At 45.1% G+C, this 16,491-nt stretch overlaps 1 protein-coding gene across 2 annotated transcripts in view; it reads left to right on the plus strand.

Moving 5' to 3' along the window:
• Window positions 1-3,201: 3,201 nt before the first annotated feature.
• Window positions 3,202-16,491, plus strand: part of LOC308125433 (palmdelphin-like) — a 53,612-nt gene continuing 40,322 nt past the window's right edge. The window contains exon 1 of one of the 2 annotated variants that reach the window (XM_080489164.1): window positions 3,202-3,431. The gene's annotated coding sequence lies outside the window, so the exon portion shown is untranslated. Of the gene's footprint in view, window positions 3,432-3,543; window positions 3,671-16,491 lie in introns of those variants that run through there. The other variant, XM_080489165.1, reaches the window with a different exon arrangement.

Raw genomic sequence — 16,491 nt, forward strand, 5'->3', positions numbered from 1 at the left:
GTGTGAGTGGTGCCTACATGCACCACACACAAAACTGCTGCTGTATTGTGTGATGTGTGTGCATTCAATTATTCCTTCACAGGTTTTCTAAATGTTTCAGACAGGGTCAATAGATGTTTCAGACATGTCTTCTAAATGTTTCAGACAAGTTTTTTTTTAATGTTTCAGACAGGTTTCTTAAATGTTTCAGACATGTCTTCTAAATGTTTCAGACAGGTTTTATAAGGTTTCAGACTCTTTGATAAGATAGTGTGCCTAAAGAATCTAATCATGTCCAATGATGATGTGACTTGTGGTCAATCCAAACAGACAACATCGAACTGAGTTTGTCATTTTTCCTTGATTGTTGTACTTGGACATCTGAAATCAAACAATCAAAGCTTACATATTAAATCACATTTGTTTGAGTTGTGTCAGACCTTTCTCTTGAACATAAAATTGTATATCTTCAGCGTATGAAAGCACCATATTTGGAACCAATTCAGTCAGTCTTTTACATAATGCATTTTTCAATGATATTGTGAAAATCCTGAATGTGTTGTGCACATTCACAAAGTAAGACAGTTGTTTCCTCTTCCACTTCTTGGCTGAAAGACATCTTTTAGTTTTCCTGGACAGTGATGTCAATCTGTGGAGTCATGTGACTTCACCAGCAGGTCCACTGAAAGTACTCTGCCTGCATCCTGTCGAGCAGCACATCTTCTATGTGATTCTTCCTTCTGTTCTGTTTCCCAGCCATGGACATACTTGGAAATGTGCGATGTTGCTATGGCAACAGCAACCGCTCCAATGAAAGCTTTTAGGTGGAACATTTTCTCTAACAGTGAAGAGGCATCAGACGGTCTGATAACATGTAGGAGGATTCACAAGTAGGAGAACTCACACACACACACACACACACACACACACACACACACACACACACACGCACACGCATACATGCACACACACACATACACACACAAGCGCACGCACGCACGCACGCACGCACGCACGCACGCACGCACGCACGCACGCACGCACACATACACACACACGCACACACATGCACGCACGCACACTTCAAAGGGTATTAAAACAAAAGAAACTAACAGGAGACGACCCCAACTCATCGGTTAGGGGGCCGGTGCATATCTGAGAACCAAAGTCATTGGAAAACAATAAAAAATAAACAATAAACACACAACTTGGACAATAAAAACCATGTTTCCTCCATGATGCCATGACTCCCACTCCATATTCTCCTGCAAGGTGTAAAATTTACTTTGATAGTCACCGTAATACAAACCAACTTGGGAGTTTTATTTTGACAGTCACAGTGATAAAAATCCAACTTGGTGGTCTGTCCACTAAAATGTCCATGTTCTCCTATAGCTGTGTGTGTGTGTGCTTTCAGTTCTAAAATTAACAACAGCACCAACTAATGGCCCAACATAGAAGCTTTATCATCCTCAGTTTTTCTGCCGTTGCCATGGAGATGGACATTGTTTTCAGAATGTTGCCATATAAATGCAAAGCAAAGGGTTTTTACTGTGACGTCTTGATGTGACTCAATGTGGAGTCACAGTGAATAGAGTTACAGTGAAGAAATGGGAGGATGATGGAGTGGCAGCGAAGAGCTGGGAGGTTGATGGAGTCACAGTGAAGAGTCACAGTGAAGAGTCAGAGTGAAGAGTCAGAGTGAAGAGCTGGGAGGTTGATGGAGTCACAGTGAAGAGAGTCACAGTGAAGAGCTGGGAGGATGATGGAGTCACAGTGAAGAGCTGGGAGGATGACGGAGTCACAATGAAGAGCTGGGAGGTTGATGGAGTCACAGTGAAGAGTCACAGTGAAGAGCTGGGAGGATGATGGAGTGGCAGTGAAGAGCTGGGAGGTTGATGAAGTCACAGTGAAGAGTCACAGTGAAGAGTCACAGTGAAGAGTCACAGTGAAGAGTCACAGTGAAGAGTCACAGTGAAGAGCTGGGAGGATGATGGAGTCACAGTGAAAAGTCACAATGAAGAGTTGGGGGTTTGAGGGAATCACAGTGAAGAGAGTCACAGTGAAGATCTGGGAAGTTGATGGAGTCAGAATGAAGAGTCACAGTGAAGAGCTAGGAGGTTGATGGAGTCACAGTGAAGAGAGTCACAGTTAAGAGCTGGGAGGTTGATGGAGTCACAGTGAAGGGCTGGGACGTTGATGGAGTCACATTGAAGAGTCACAGTGAAAGGCTGGGAGGTTGATGAAGTCACAGTGAAGTGTCACAGTGAAGAGTCACATTGAAGGGCTGGGAGGTTGATGGAGTCACAGTGAAGAGCGAGAAGGTTGATGGAGTCACAGTGAAGAGCTAAGAGTTTGATGGAGTCACAGTGAAGAGCTAAGAGGTTGATGGAGTCACAGTGAAGTGCTAAGAGTTTGATGGAGTCACAGTGAAGAGCGAGGAGGTTGATGGAGTCACAGTGAAGAGCTAAGAGTTTGATGGAGTCACAGTGAAGAGCGAGGAGGTTGATGGAGTCACAGTGAAGAGCTAAGAGTTTGATGGAGTCACAGTGAAGAGCGAGGAGGTTGATGGAGTCACAGTGAAGAGCTAAGAGTTTGATGGAGTCACAGTGAAGAGCGAGGAGGTTGATGGAGTCACAGTGAAGAGCTAAGAGTTTGATGGAGTCACAGTGAAGAGCGAGGAGGTTGATGGAGTCACAGTGAAGAGCGAGGAGGTTGATGGAGTCACAGTGAAGAGCTAAGAGGTTGATGGAGTCACAGTGAAGGGCTGGGAGGTTGATGGAGTCACAGTGAAGAGAGTCACAGTGAAGAGCGGGGAGGTTGATGGAGTCACAATGAAGAGTCACAGTGAAGAGCTGGGAGGTTGATGGAGTCAGACATGTTTCAGCGTTTTAAGAATGCTTTTCATGTTCACTGCACCGTCTGGAGGTCAGATAGGAGAAATATTCTCACCACTCCAATGTCTTCCATCTTCTACTCCTCTTCATCTAGTTAAGGGTCAAAGGTCACTGTATGTGAATGCAGGTTACCTGGACAGGTGAACAATCCATGACATGACTCACCCACAGAGAGACAGTCACACCGACACACACAGAGGCCAGCCTGGAATCCAACCATCTCTCTCTCTCTCTCTCTCTCTCTCTCTCTCTCTCTCTCTCTCTCTCTCTCTCTCTCTCTATATATATATATATAGTTACCAATATCACAAGTAAAGGGAGAGCCAGAGCGAGAGAGAGAGGAAGAGAGAGAGAGAGAGAGCAGAGGGAGGCAGAGAGAGGAATGGAGAGACAGTAGAGGGAGGGAGGAAGAGAGAGAGAATCTTTCCAGTGCATCTGAACCTCTCTCGCTCTCCACTCTCCACCTCGGGCTCAGTAATGTTGGATACACTGTGAGAGTCAGCTCTCTGTTTCCAGCCGGCAGCTCCCCGTCACACACACACACGCACACACACGGTAAGTAGACCTTTTTATCCCCCCAACTGTTGTCCACTGTAATGTCTTCACTTCTATTTCAGGCTGACAGGCGTTCACACACACACACACACACACACACACACACACACACACACACACACACACACACACACACACACACACACACACACACACACACACACATATAATCTGCGTTATAACAGGTTATACAAAGACTCGGACCTATTTTATGGTTTTCAGAAAGTCTCTTCATACTGGTACTGTGTTCTGTTGGTATTGTTTTCTATTGGTACTGTGGTTTGTTGGTACTCTGCTTGGCTGGTACTCTGTTCTGTTGGCATTGTTTTCTATTGGTACTGTGTTCTGTTGGTACTCTGGTTGGCTGGTACTGTGTTCTGTTGATATTGATTTTTTTTGGTACTCTGGTCGGTTGGTACTGTGTATAGTTGGTACTGTGGTCGGTTGGTACTGTGTTCTGTTGGTACTGTGTTCTGTTCGTATTGTTTTCTGTTGGTATTCTGGTCAGTTGGTACTGCGTGCTGTTGGTACTGTGTTCTGTTGGTACTTTGTTCTGTTGGTACTGTGCTTAGTTGGTACTGTGTTCTGTTGATACTCTGGTTGGTTGGTACTGTGTTCTGTTGGTACTGTGTTCTGTTGGTACTGTGCTTAGTTGGTACTTTGTTCTGTTGGTATGGTTTTCTGTTGATACTCTGGTCAGTTGGTACAGTGTTCTGTTGGTACTGTGTTCTGTTGGTACTGTGTTTAGTTGCTACTGTGTTCTGTTGATACTGTGGTCTGTTGGTACTGTGTTTAGTTGCTACTGTGTTCTGTTGATACTGTGGTCTGTTGATACTTTGTTCTGTTGGTACTGTGTTTAGTTGGTAGTGTGCTCTGTTGGCAATGTTTTCTGTTGATACTCTGGTCGGCTGGTACTGTGTTCTGTTGGTAATGTGTTTAGTTGGTACTGTATTTAGTTGGTACTGTGTTCTGTTGGTCCTGTGTTTAGTTGGTACTGTGTTTAGTTGGTACTGTGTTCTGGTGGTGTTATGTTCTGTTGGTTTAGTTTTTTGTTGGTACTGTGTTTATTTGGTACTTTCTTCTGTTGGTACTGTAGTCTGTTGGTACTGTGTTCTGTTGGTAATTTGTTTGGTTGGTATTGTTTTCTGTTGGTACTCTGGTCGGTTGGTACTGTGTTCTGTTGGTACTGTGTTCTGTTTGTACTATGTTTAGTTGCTACTGTGTTCTGTTGATACTGTGTTTAGTTGGTACTGTGTTCTGTTGGTACTCTGGTCGGTTGGTACTGTGTTCTGTTGGTACTTTGTTCTGTTGGTATTGTTTTCTTTTGGTACTTTGATCTCTTGATACCTTGTTCTGTTGATATGGTTTTCTGTTGGTACTGTGCTCTGTTGGTACTTTGTTCTGTTTGTACTGTGTTCTGTTGGTGCTGTGTTCTTTTGTTATTGTTTTCTGTTGGTACTGTTTTCTGTTGGTACTTTGTTCTGTTGGTACTTTGTTCTGTTGGTACTGTGTTCTGTTGGTACTTTGTTCTGTTGGTACTTTGCTCTGTTAGTACTTTATGAGACTGAAGGGGCCCTGATTCTATAAGCTTTTAATTCTCTTAAGCTGTTTGCTACTTCCCAGCAGGGTCTGTCTTTAACTAACACTCTCTCTCTCTCTCTCTCTCTCTCTCTCTCTCTCTCTCTCTCTCTCTCTCTCTCTCTCTCTCTCTCGCTCTGTCTCTCTCTTGCTCTGTCTCCCTCTGTCTCTCTCTTTCTCTTTCTGTCTTTCTCTCTCTGTTTCTCTCTGAAACTACATCTACCAGCCATTAAACTACATCTACCAGCCATTAAACTGCATCTAGAAGCCATTAAACTACATCTACCAGCTATTAAACTACATCCACCAGCCATTAAACTGAATCTACCAGCCATTAAACTACATCTACCTGCCAATAAACGACATCGACCAGCCATTAAACTGCATCTACCAGCCATTAAACTGCATCGACCAGCCATTAAACTGCATCTACCAGCCATTAAACTACATCTACCAGCCATTAAACTGCATCTAGAAGCCATTAAACTGCATCTACCAGCCATTAAACTGCATCTACCAGCCATTAAACTACATCTACCAGTCATTAAACTGCATCTAGAAGCCATTAAACTATCTACCAGCCATTAAACTACATCCACCAGCCATTAAACTACATCTACCAGCCAATACACTGCATCTACCAGCCATTAAACTGCATCTACCAGCCATTAAACTGCATCTAGAAGCCATTTAACTACATCCACCTGCCATTAAACTACATCTTTCAACCAATAAACTACATCTACCAGCCATAAAACTACATCTACCAGCAATTAAAGTGCATCGACCAGCCATTAAACTACATCTACCAGCCATTAAACTACATCTACCTGCCAATAAACGACATCGACCAGCCATTAAACTGCATCTAGAAGCCATTAAACTGCATCTACCAGCCATTAAACTACATCTACCAGCCATTAAACTGCATCTAGAAGCCATTAAACTACATCTACCAGCTATTAAACTACATCCACCAGCCATTAAACTGAATCTACCAGCCATTAAACTACATCTACCTGCCAATAAACGACATCGACCAGCCATTAAACTGCATCGACCAGCCATTAAACTGCATCTACCAGCCATTAAACTACATCTACCAGCCATTAAACTGCATCTAGAAGCCATTAAACTGCATCTACCAGCCATTAAACTACATCTACCAGTCATTAAACTGCATCTAGAAGCCATTAAACTATCTACCAGCCATTAAACTACATCCACCAGCCATTAAACTACATCTACCAGCCAATACACTGCATCTACCAGCCATTAAACTGCATCTACCAGCCATTAAACTGCATCTAGAAGCCATTTAACTACATCCACCTGCCATTAAACTACATCTTTCAACCAATAAACTACATCTACCAGCCATAAAACTACATCTACCAGCAATTAAAGTGCATCGACCAGCCATTAAACTACATCTACCAGCCATTAAACTACATCTACCTGCCAATAAACGACATCGACCAGCCATTAAACTGCATCTAGAAGCCATTAAACTGCATCTACCAGCCATTAAACTACATCTACCAGCCATTAAACTGCATCTAGAAGCCATTAAACTACATCTACCAGCCATAAAACTACATCTACCAGCAATTAAAGTGCATCGACCAGTCATTAAACTACATCTACCAGCCATTAAACTACATCTACCTGCCAATAAACGACATCGACCAGCCATTAAACTGCATCTAGAAGCCATTAAACTGCATCTACCAGCCATTAAACTACATCTACCAGCCATTAAACTGCATCTAGAAGCCATTAAACTACATCTACCAGCTATTAAACTACATCCACCAGCCATTAAACTGAATCTACCAGCCATTAAACTACATCTACCTGCCAATAAACGACATCGACCAGCCATTAAACTGCATCGACCAGCCATTAAACTGCATCTACCAGCCATTAAACTACATCTACCAGCCATTAAACTGCATCTAGAAGCCATTAAACTGCATCTACCAGCCATTAAACTACATCTACCAGTCATTAAACTGCATCTAGAAGCCATTAAACTATCTACCAGCCATTAAACTACATCCACCAGCGATTAAACTACATCTACCAGCCAATACACTGCATCTACCAGCCATTAAACTGCATCTACCAGCCATTAAACTGCATCTAGAAGCCATTTAACTACATCCACCTGCCATTAAACTACATCTTTCAACCAATAAACTACATCTACCAGCCATAAAACTACATCTACCAGCAATTAAAGTGCATCGACCAGCCATTAAACTACATCTACCAGCCATTAAACTACATCTACCTGCCAATAAACGACATCGACCAGCCATTAAACTGCATCTAGAAGCCATTAAACTGCATCTACCAGCCATTAAACTACATCTACCAGCCATTAAACTGCATCTAGAAGCCATTAAACTACATCTACCAGCCATTAAACTGCATCTACCAGCCATTAAACTACATCTACCAGCCATTAAACTGCATCTAGAAGCCATTAAACTACATCTACCAGCCATTAAACTGCATCTACCAGCCATTAAACTGCATCTGGAAGCCATTTAACTACATCCACCTGCCATTAAACTACATCTTTCAACCATTAAACTACATCTACCAGCCATTAAACTGCATCAACCAGCCATTAAACTACATCTACCAGTCATTAAACTACATCTAGAAGCCATTAAACTGCATCTACCAGCCATTAAACTGCATCTACCAGCCATTAAACTGCATCTAGAAGCCATTTAACTACATCCACCTGCCATTAAACTACATCTTTCAACCATTAACCTACATCTACCAGCCATTAATCTACATCTACCAGCAATTAAAGTGCATTGACCAGCCATTAAACTACATCTACCAGCCATTAAACTACATCTACCTGCTCATAAACGACATCGACCAGCCATTAAACTGCATCTACCAGCCATTAAACTACATCCACCTGCCATTAAACTACATCTTTCAACCATTAAACTACATCTACCAGCCATTAAACTACATCTACCAGCAATTAAAGTGCATTGACCAGCCATTAAACTACATCTACCAGCCATTAAACTACATCTACCTGCTCATAAACGACATCGACCAGCCATTAAACTACATCTACCAGCCATTAAACTGCATCTAGAAGCCATTAAACTGCATCTACCAGCCATTAAACTACATCTACCAGCCATTAAACTACATCCACCTGCCATCAAACTACATCTACCAGCCATTAAACTGCATCTACCAGCCATTAAACTACATCCACCTGCCATCAAACTACATCTACCAGCCATTAAACTACATCTACCAGCCATGTGAGAAGCTATGAAGTGAAACTACCTCCTGCTATGACACAAACATAACTCCACACCAGTGATGAGGAATACTGAGCTTTAACACTTCTTCAAGTGTTTAGCAGATCAGCAACATGGCCGGAGCAGAAAGACCTGGCCTGAATCAAGGACCTGGTCTGAATCAAGGCAAATCCAGACCTGCAGGAGACTGGTACTGGTCTACATTGTTCACCCTGTGTCCCAGTAATCCCTCGGATTAAGGAGGATTGGAAATCAGGAGCCCAGACTGACAGGGATTTGGGGTCATGCTAGGACCGGACCTGCTGGAAGAGCCACCTGAAGGAGTCAGAGAACCAGGCTGAAGAGAGACCGGCCTGCTGCTACGGGACGCGTTCTGATAAATAGATATAGTCTCTCCAGAGTCCTGAACCCACCTCAGGAACTCCCCCCAGTCAGACGTGCCTGGTAAACCTATGAATTTAGGCCACCATCCTGATCAGATAGGCTCCTCACTCTGGGACTTTGGGTCTCTGTAACACAAAAAAATCTGCAACATCATCATGCAAACTTCAGCAAAAGCTGTTACGCCACGGTGTTACACTATGAAGACACGCTGTGACGATATGGAGCCACGGTGTTACACTATGAAGACACGCTGTGATGATATGGAGCCACGGTGTTACACTATGAAGACACGCTGTGACGATATGGAGCCACGATGTTACAATATGAAGACACGCTGTGATGATATGGAGCCACGATGTTACAATATGAAGACACGCTGTGATGATATGGAGCCATGGTGTTACAATATGAAGACACAGTGTTATGATAACGAGCCACGGTTTGACGCTAACGAGCCACGATGTGACGATAATTCAATTCAATTCAATTCAGTTATATTTGTAAAGCGCTAAATCACATCAACAAACATCTCAAAGCCTCTTACAATGATAGAGAACAACAGAACCCAACTAAACCTTCCAGAACCTCTTACAATGATAGAGAACAACAGAACCCAACTAAACCTTCCAGAGCAGCAGATGGAACAAGCAACAGTGGAAACCAGGAAGAACTCCCTCGCATGGAGAGAAGTTCATAAGAACTCCCTCTTCAGGAAGAAAGCGTGGCGCGGAGCCTAGACTCTGGAAGGGCGGCCATCCGCCTTGACCGGTTGGGGGGAGAAGTACATGGGATAGGACAGGGAGAGAGAGGAAAAGAAGAGGGAGAGAGAGAGGAATAGAAGAGGGAGAGAGAGAGGAATAGAAGAGAGAGAGAGAGTGGCAGACAGGCCAGATAAACTAAGAATATACTAAGAAAAGTTTATGATGAGCGTTGGTCTGATGATGAACCAATCTCAGTCTGGAGTTTAAGGGCCGTGCCGTTGCGGTGGGGTCCCGGTGCTGTGGGGGGGTCCCGGTGCTGTGGTGGGGTCGGGTAGTAGGACCGTGGTAACTCCACTCTGGGAGTCTTGGGTCTGATCCCCTGGATCCTGCTCCCCTCCTGGCAGTATCTGGTGGCTCCAGTAATGTTGTTACACAGAGAGAAAGAAAGAAAGACAAGAAACAGAAGCTCCAAATGTAGAGTTCCTCCCTTTAACGGGAGAGAGGAAATCCCCTCAGCAGTCTAGGTCTAGAGCAGCTCAACTTAGTGCTCCTATTTTATTCCTAATGAGAAGCTCTATCAAAGAGGAAGCTTTTTAGTCTCCTCTTAAATAAACTAATGATTTGTATAAAGCAAATAGTAAAATATTACCAGGAAACATCCAAGAGAACTTTGAAAAAAGAGAAAGTCGGTATAATCTGAAAGGAACAGACATCTTTAAAAAACTCAGATTCAGAACCAAACTCATGGAACGAATCATTTCAGTGAAAGGAATTAATATGTGGAACGGACTTAAGAAAGAAATTAAAGAGTCAAAAAACATAATGGTTTTTAAGAAACAAATCAAAAATATGATACTCAACAAATATGAGAGTGCCACTTGATAGGAGAATCCAGATGAAAGTTGATATTTTGTGTTTTGAAAAAATGAAAACTATATAAAATGTATTGTGTGTAATGTAGATAATATATGTATAAATAATGTAAATGTGGAAACTGACGACAAAATTTGTATATTTGTATAAACTGTAGAGACTTAAAAGAAGTAGAAATATTCTATGCTTATGTAAGTTCTGATTGCAAATTGAATCATCGACAAAACTGTAAAAGAAACAAAAGATTGAAAATGTATAAAGGGGTAGGAAACATAAGTTTTACTTCAACCTACTCCTTTTCGAATTGTATGTACAGTATATTACTTTCTTTTTATTTATTTATTTATTTTTTTTAATTGCATTGTACAAATTCAAAATAAAGACTACTACTACTACTACTACTACTACTAATGGTGTGGGCCCTTCGGACCGAGGCTGCTAGTTGATTCCAGAGTAAAGGAGCCATATGGCTGAAACTCCTGCCTCCTGTTTTACTTTGAAGGACTTTAGGGATTACCAACAGTCCTGCATCCTCAGAGCCAAGGGCTCGTGGAGGGTGAGACACTTCTAATGAGCCCCGGTGTTACGATAACCATCCACGGTGTTACGATAAGGAGCCAAGGTGTGACGATAATCAGCCACGGTGTTATGATAACGAGCTACGGTGAAATGATAATGTGCCATTGTGTGACGATAGTGAGCCCCGGTGTTACGATACCCATCCACGGTGTTACAATAATGAGCGACGGTGTGATGATAACGAGCCACGGTGTGACGATAACCATCCACAGTGTTACGATAACGAGCCACGGTGTGACAATAGCAAGCCATGGTGTGACGATAATGAACCCCGGTGTTACGATAACCATCCATGGTATGACGATATGGAGCAGACCTGCTCTATTGTCATCACTTGGTTTAAATAAATGTCTGCATGCCAATGGCTTTGGTAGTGACTCAGACGACACCTGTGTCCAGTCACGGTACTGCAGATCAATCCACTGACTTGATCATGTGACCAGTGTATTTTTGAGAACATAAAGTACTTTTAGAGCATTAGCAGCCACTCAGTTGGAGGCCATTCACATCGTGTGACCATCTGTTGTCCCTCATGACGGGCAGCTGTTGGGGTCCGCTACGGTCTGAGGTCCTCCATCAGTTGCAGCACATGTTCACTCTATTTTCAGCACCATAGTGCCAACAGGTGGACATGCTAACCAGCAGCACAACCTTCACTGGCCCTGCCTCCTTCCCTCCATCAGTCTACCCACAAGCCTGTGGTCCACTGGATACTCCAATGGATACTCCACTAAATACTTCAATGGGTTTTACACTGAATACTACACCGGATCCTACACTGGATACTACACCGGATCCTACACTGGGTAGTATACTGGATACTCAACTGAATACTACACTGATTCTTACACTGGAAACTCCACTGGATACTACACTGGGTACGACACTGGATACTGCACTGAATACTACACCGGATCCTACACTGGATACTCCACTTAATACTACCCCGGATCCTACACCGGATACTACACCGGATCCTACACTGGATACTACACTGGGTAGTATACTGGATATTCAACTGAATACTACACTGATTCCTACACTGGAAACTCCACTGGATACTGCACTGAATACTACACCGGATCCTACACTGGGTAGTATACTGGATACTCAACTGAATATTACACTGATTCCTACGCTGGAAACTCCACTGGATACTGCACTGAATACTACACCGGATCCTACACTGGATACTCCACTGAATACTACACCGGATCCTACACTGGATACTACACCGGATACTCAACTGAATATTACACTGATTCCTACGCTGGAAACTCCACTGGATACTGCACTGAATACTACACCGGATCCTACACTGGATACTCCACTGAATACTACACCGGATCCTACACTGGATACTACACCGGATACTCAACTGAATATTACACTGATTCCTACGCTGGAAACTCCACTGGATACTGCACTGAATACTACACCGGATCCTACACTGGATACTCCACTGAATACTACACCGGATCCTACACTGGATACTACACCGGATACTCAACTGAATATTACACTGATTCCTACGCTGGAAACTCCACTGGATACTGCACTGAATACTACACCGGATCCTACACTGGATACTCCACTGAATACTACACCGGATCCTACACTGGATACTACACCGGATCCTACACTGGATACTACACTGGGTAGTATACTGGATACTCAACTGAATATTACACTGATTCCTACGCTGGAAACTCCACTGGATACTGCACTGAATACTACACAGGATCCTACACTGGATATTACACTGGGTAGTATACTGGATACTCAACTGAATACTACACTGATTCCTACACTGGAAACTCCACTGGATACTCCACTGGATAGTCCACTGGAGAGTCCACTGAATACTACACCAGATCCTACACTGGATACTCCCATAATACTCCACTGGAATACTCCACTGGGTACCCCATACTGAACACCCTGGCTGCTCTACCTCAGGCTGACTCACCCCCTGGTGTTTGATATGAGCAGTTAAAGAGGCAAAGTCACACCAACCATGTCCAATAAACCAACAGCAGCTTCCAGAAACAGTCACTGTTCTCCTTCAACCAGAAAAGATTCACAGTACTTGTATGTAACTGCTGCTGAAGTTGGATTCATCCACTGTAGTAACAGAATGACAGACTGAGCAAGAAGGTGAACATGTCACGACTGGATGCTGGCCAATAAAATGGAGGAGGGGCCTGAAATGACTTTGGGGCCCCTGGACCAGGAGCTGTGATCTGCTGCTGGTTACAAACCTGAATCCCATGAGAATACCAGGTGGTGCACTGGCTTGTACTGGTGAGAGGGTTTAGGGTTGGATTCCAGGCTGACCTCTGTGTGTGTCGGTGTGACTGTCTCTCTGTGGGTGAGTCATGTCATGGATTGTTCACCTGTCCAGGTAACCTGCATTCACATACAGTGACCTTTGACCCTTAACTAGATGAAGAGGAGTAGAAGATGGAAGACATTGGAGTGGTGAGAATATTTCTCCTATCTGACCTCCAGACGGTGCAGTGAACATGAAAAGCGTTCTTAAAACGCTGAAACATGTCTGACTCCATCAACCTCCCAGCTCTTCACTGTGACCCTTCATTGTGACTCCATCAACCTCCCCGCTCTTCACTGTGACTCACTTCACTGTGACTCCATCAACCTCCCAGCCCTTCACTGTGACTCCATCAACCTCCCAGCCCTTCACTGTGACTCCATCATCCTCCCAGCACTTCACTGTGACTCTTCACTGTGACTCCATCAACATCCCAGCTCTTCACTGTGACTCTCTTCACTGTGACTCCATCAACCTCCCAGCTCTTCACTCTGACTCTTCACTGGGACTTCATCAACTTCTCAGCTCTTCACTGTGATTCCCTCAAACCCCCAACTCTTCACTGTGACCCTTCACTGTGACTCCATCAACCTTCCAGCTCTTCACGGTGACTCTCTTCACTGTTATTCCATCAACGTCCCAGCTCTTCACTGTGACTCCATCAACCTCCTCGCTCTTCACTGTGACTCTCTTCCCTGTGACTCCATCACCCTCCCAGCTCTTCACTGTGACCCCATTAACCTCCCAGCCCTTCGCTGTGACTCCATCAACCTTCCAGCCCTTCACTGTGACTCTCTTCACTGTGATTCCATCAACCTCCCAGCACTTCACTGTGACTCCATCAACCTCCCAGCTCTTCACTGTGACTCCATCACCCTCCCAGCTCTTCACTGTAACTCCATCACCCTCCCAGCACTTCACTTTGACTCCATCAACCTTCCAGCTCTTCACTGTGACTCCAACAATGAGTGAATGAGTCAAGTTGCCACTGTGAGTCGGTCGTCCAATAACCGGAGGGTTGGTGGTTTGAATCCCACTCTATCAAACAGTCATTCTCCTTGTGTACTTGGGCAAGGCACTTTACCCACATTGCCTTGCATGAATGGGTATGAATGGTGCATGAATGTTGGTGGTGGTAGGAGGGGCCGTTGGCGCAAAATGGCAGCCAGGCCTCTGTCAGCAGCCCCAGGGCTGCTGTGGCTACAACGTAGCTTAGCATTGCTCGTGGGACTGGTGTACGTGCTTGGAGTCAGCGCAAAAAAAGCGCTATATAAATCCAAGCATTTAATAATATTATGTTGCCACTGTGGATGAGTCATGTTGCCACTCACAGCAGCAGCATGGCTGCTGACTGCTCCCACTCCCACTGCTGCTCAAGTGTGAACGAATCCGACACGTTGATCCATCAGTGACTCTTTCTGATAGTCTGCATGTGAAACTGCTCTTTGAGTATCCAGCTGATTAATGAAGCAGTAAAATGTGCAAATATGCTGTTTCAAAATAAAGTGGATCCATATACAAGAAGCTTGTTCTGACTGAGAACTGCAGAGCTTTCAGTCAGTGACAGGATGAATGCGGCTCCTGGTTCTCCGTGTGTAGGTGGACAGCAGCTTTTAGTCAAAGTGTGTGTGGGTGTGTGAGAGAGGCTGAGCATGAACGTGTAAAAATACCAGCATCCTCTTGCATACAGCCTGATATTTAAGAGAAAGTGAGCAGCAGCAGGCAGCACTGTCAACGACATGGAGTGATTCTCTCTGCCTGAGCACCGCGATTATATTTCACCTACTATTTACAATGTTTAGAACAATCTGCCAGGATCTGTTCTAACACTGATCTAGAACAATCTGCCAGGATCTGTTCTAATACTGATCTAGAACAATCTGCCAGGATCTGTTCTAACACTGAAGCTACTTGCTACTTACTGATACCGAGTACCGATACCAGTAACTACTTAAGCAACGGCTGGTGGAGCGTGGTAGAGCGGGAGGGTACGTACAAAGTGCCCCCAGGCCAAGCTCCGTGGCCGGTCCCACCACAGACAGTAAAATGTAGGCGTTGTTGTGAACGAGGTTGGGTTGTGAACAAGGCGGGGAAGTGAACGAGGCGGGATTGTGAACGAGGCGGGGTTGTGAATGAGGCTGGGATGTGAACGAGGTTGGTGAACGAGGCGGGGTTGTGAACGAGGTTGGGTTGAGAACGTGGCGGGGTTGTGAACGAGGCGGGGATGTGAACGAGGCGGGATTGTGAACGAGGCGGGGTTGTGAATGAGGCGGGGATGTGAACTAGGTTGGATTGTGAACGAGGTTAGATTGTGAACGAGGCGGAGTTGTGAACGAGGTTGGGTTGTGAACGAGGAGGGGCTGTGAACGAGCCGGGGTCGTGACTGAGGCGGGGTTGTGAACGAGGCGAGTTGTGAACGAGGCAGGGTTGTGAACGAGGTTGGGTTGTGAACGATGCAGGGTTCTGAACAAGGCATCGTTGTGAACGAGCTTGGCTTGTGACTGTGGCGGGGTTGTGAACCAGGGAGGGTTTTGAACGAGGTTGGGTTGTGAACGAGTTGAGTAGTGAACGAGGCGGAGTTGTGAACGCGGTTGGGTTGTGAACGAGGCAGGGTTGTGAACGAGGCGAGTAGTGAACGAGGCGAGGTTGTGAACGCGGTTGGGTTGTGAACGAGGCGGGGTTGTGAACGAGGCGAGTTGTGAACGAGGCAGGAATGTGAACGAGGTGGGGTTGTGAACGAGGCGGGGATGTGAACGAGGCGGGATTGTGAACGAGGCGGGTTTGTGAATGAGGCGGGGATGTGAACTAGGTTGGATTGTGAACGAGGTTAGATTGTGAACGAGGCGGAGTTGTGAACGAGGTTGGGTTGTGAACGAGGAGGGGCTGTGAACGAGCCGGGGTCGTGACTGAGGCGGGGTTGTGAACGAGGCGAGTTGTGAACGAGGCAGGGTTGTGAACGAGGTTGGGTTGTGAACGAGTTGAGTAGTGAACGAGGCGGAGTTGTGAACGCGGTTGGGTTGTGAACGAGGCAGGGTTGTGAACGAGGCGAGTAGTGAACGAGGCGAGGTTGTGAACGCGGTTGGGTTGTGAACGAGGCGGGGTTGTGAACGAGGCGAGTTGTGAACGAGGCAGGAATGTGAACGAGGTGGGGTTGTGACTGAGGCGGGGTTGTGAACGAGGCGAGTTGTGAACGAGGCAGGGTTGTGAACGAGGCGGGGATGTGAACGAGGCGGGATTGTGAACGAGGCGGGGTTGTGAATGAGGCGGGGATGTGAACTAGGTTGGATTGTGAACGAGGTTAG

Source organism: Lipophrys pholis (genome assembly GCF_963383615.2).
Source record: "Lipophrys pholis genome assembly, chromosome: 20".
Classification (NCBI taxonomy): Eukaryota; Metazoa; Chordata; class Actinopteri; order Blenniiformes; family Blenniidae; genus Lipophrys; species Lipophrys pholis.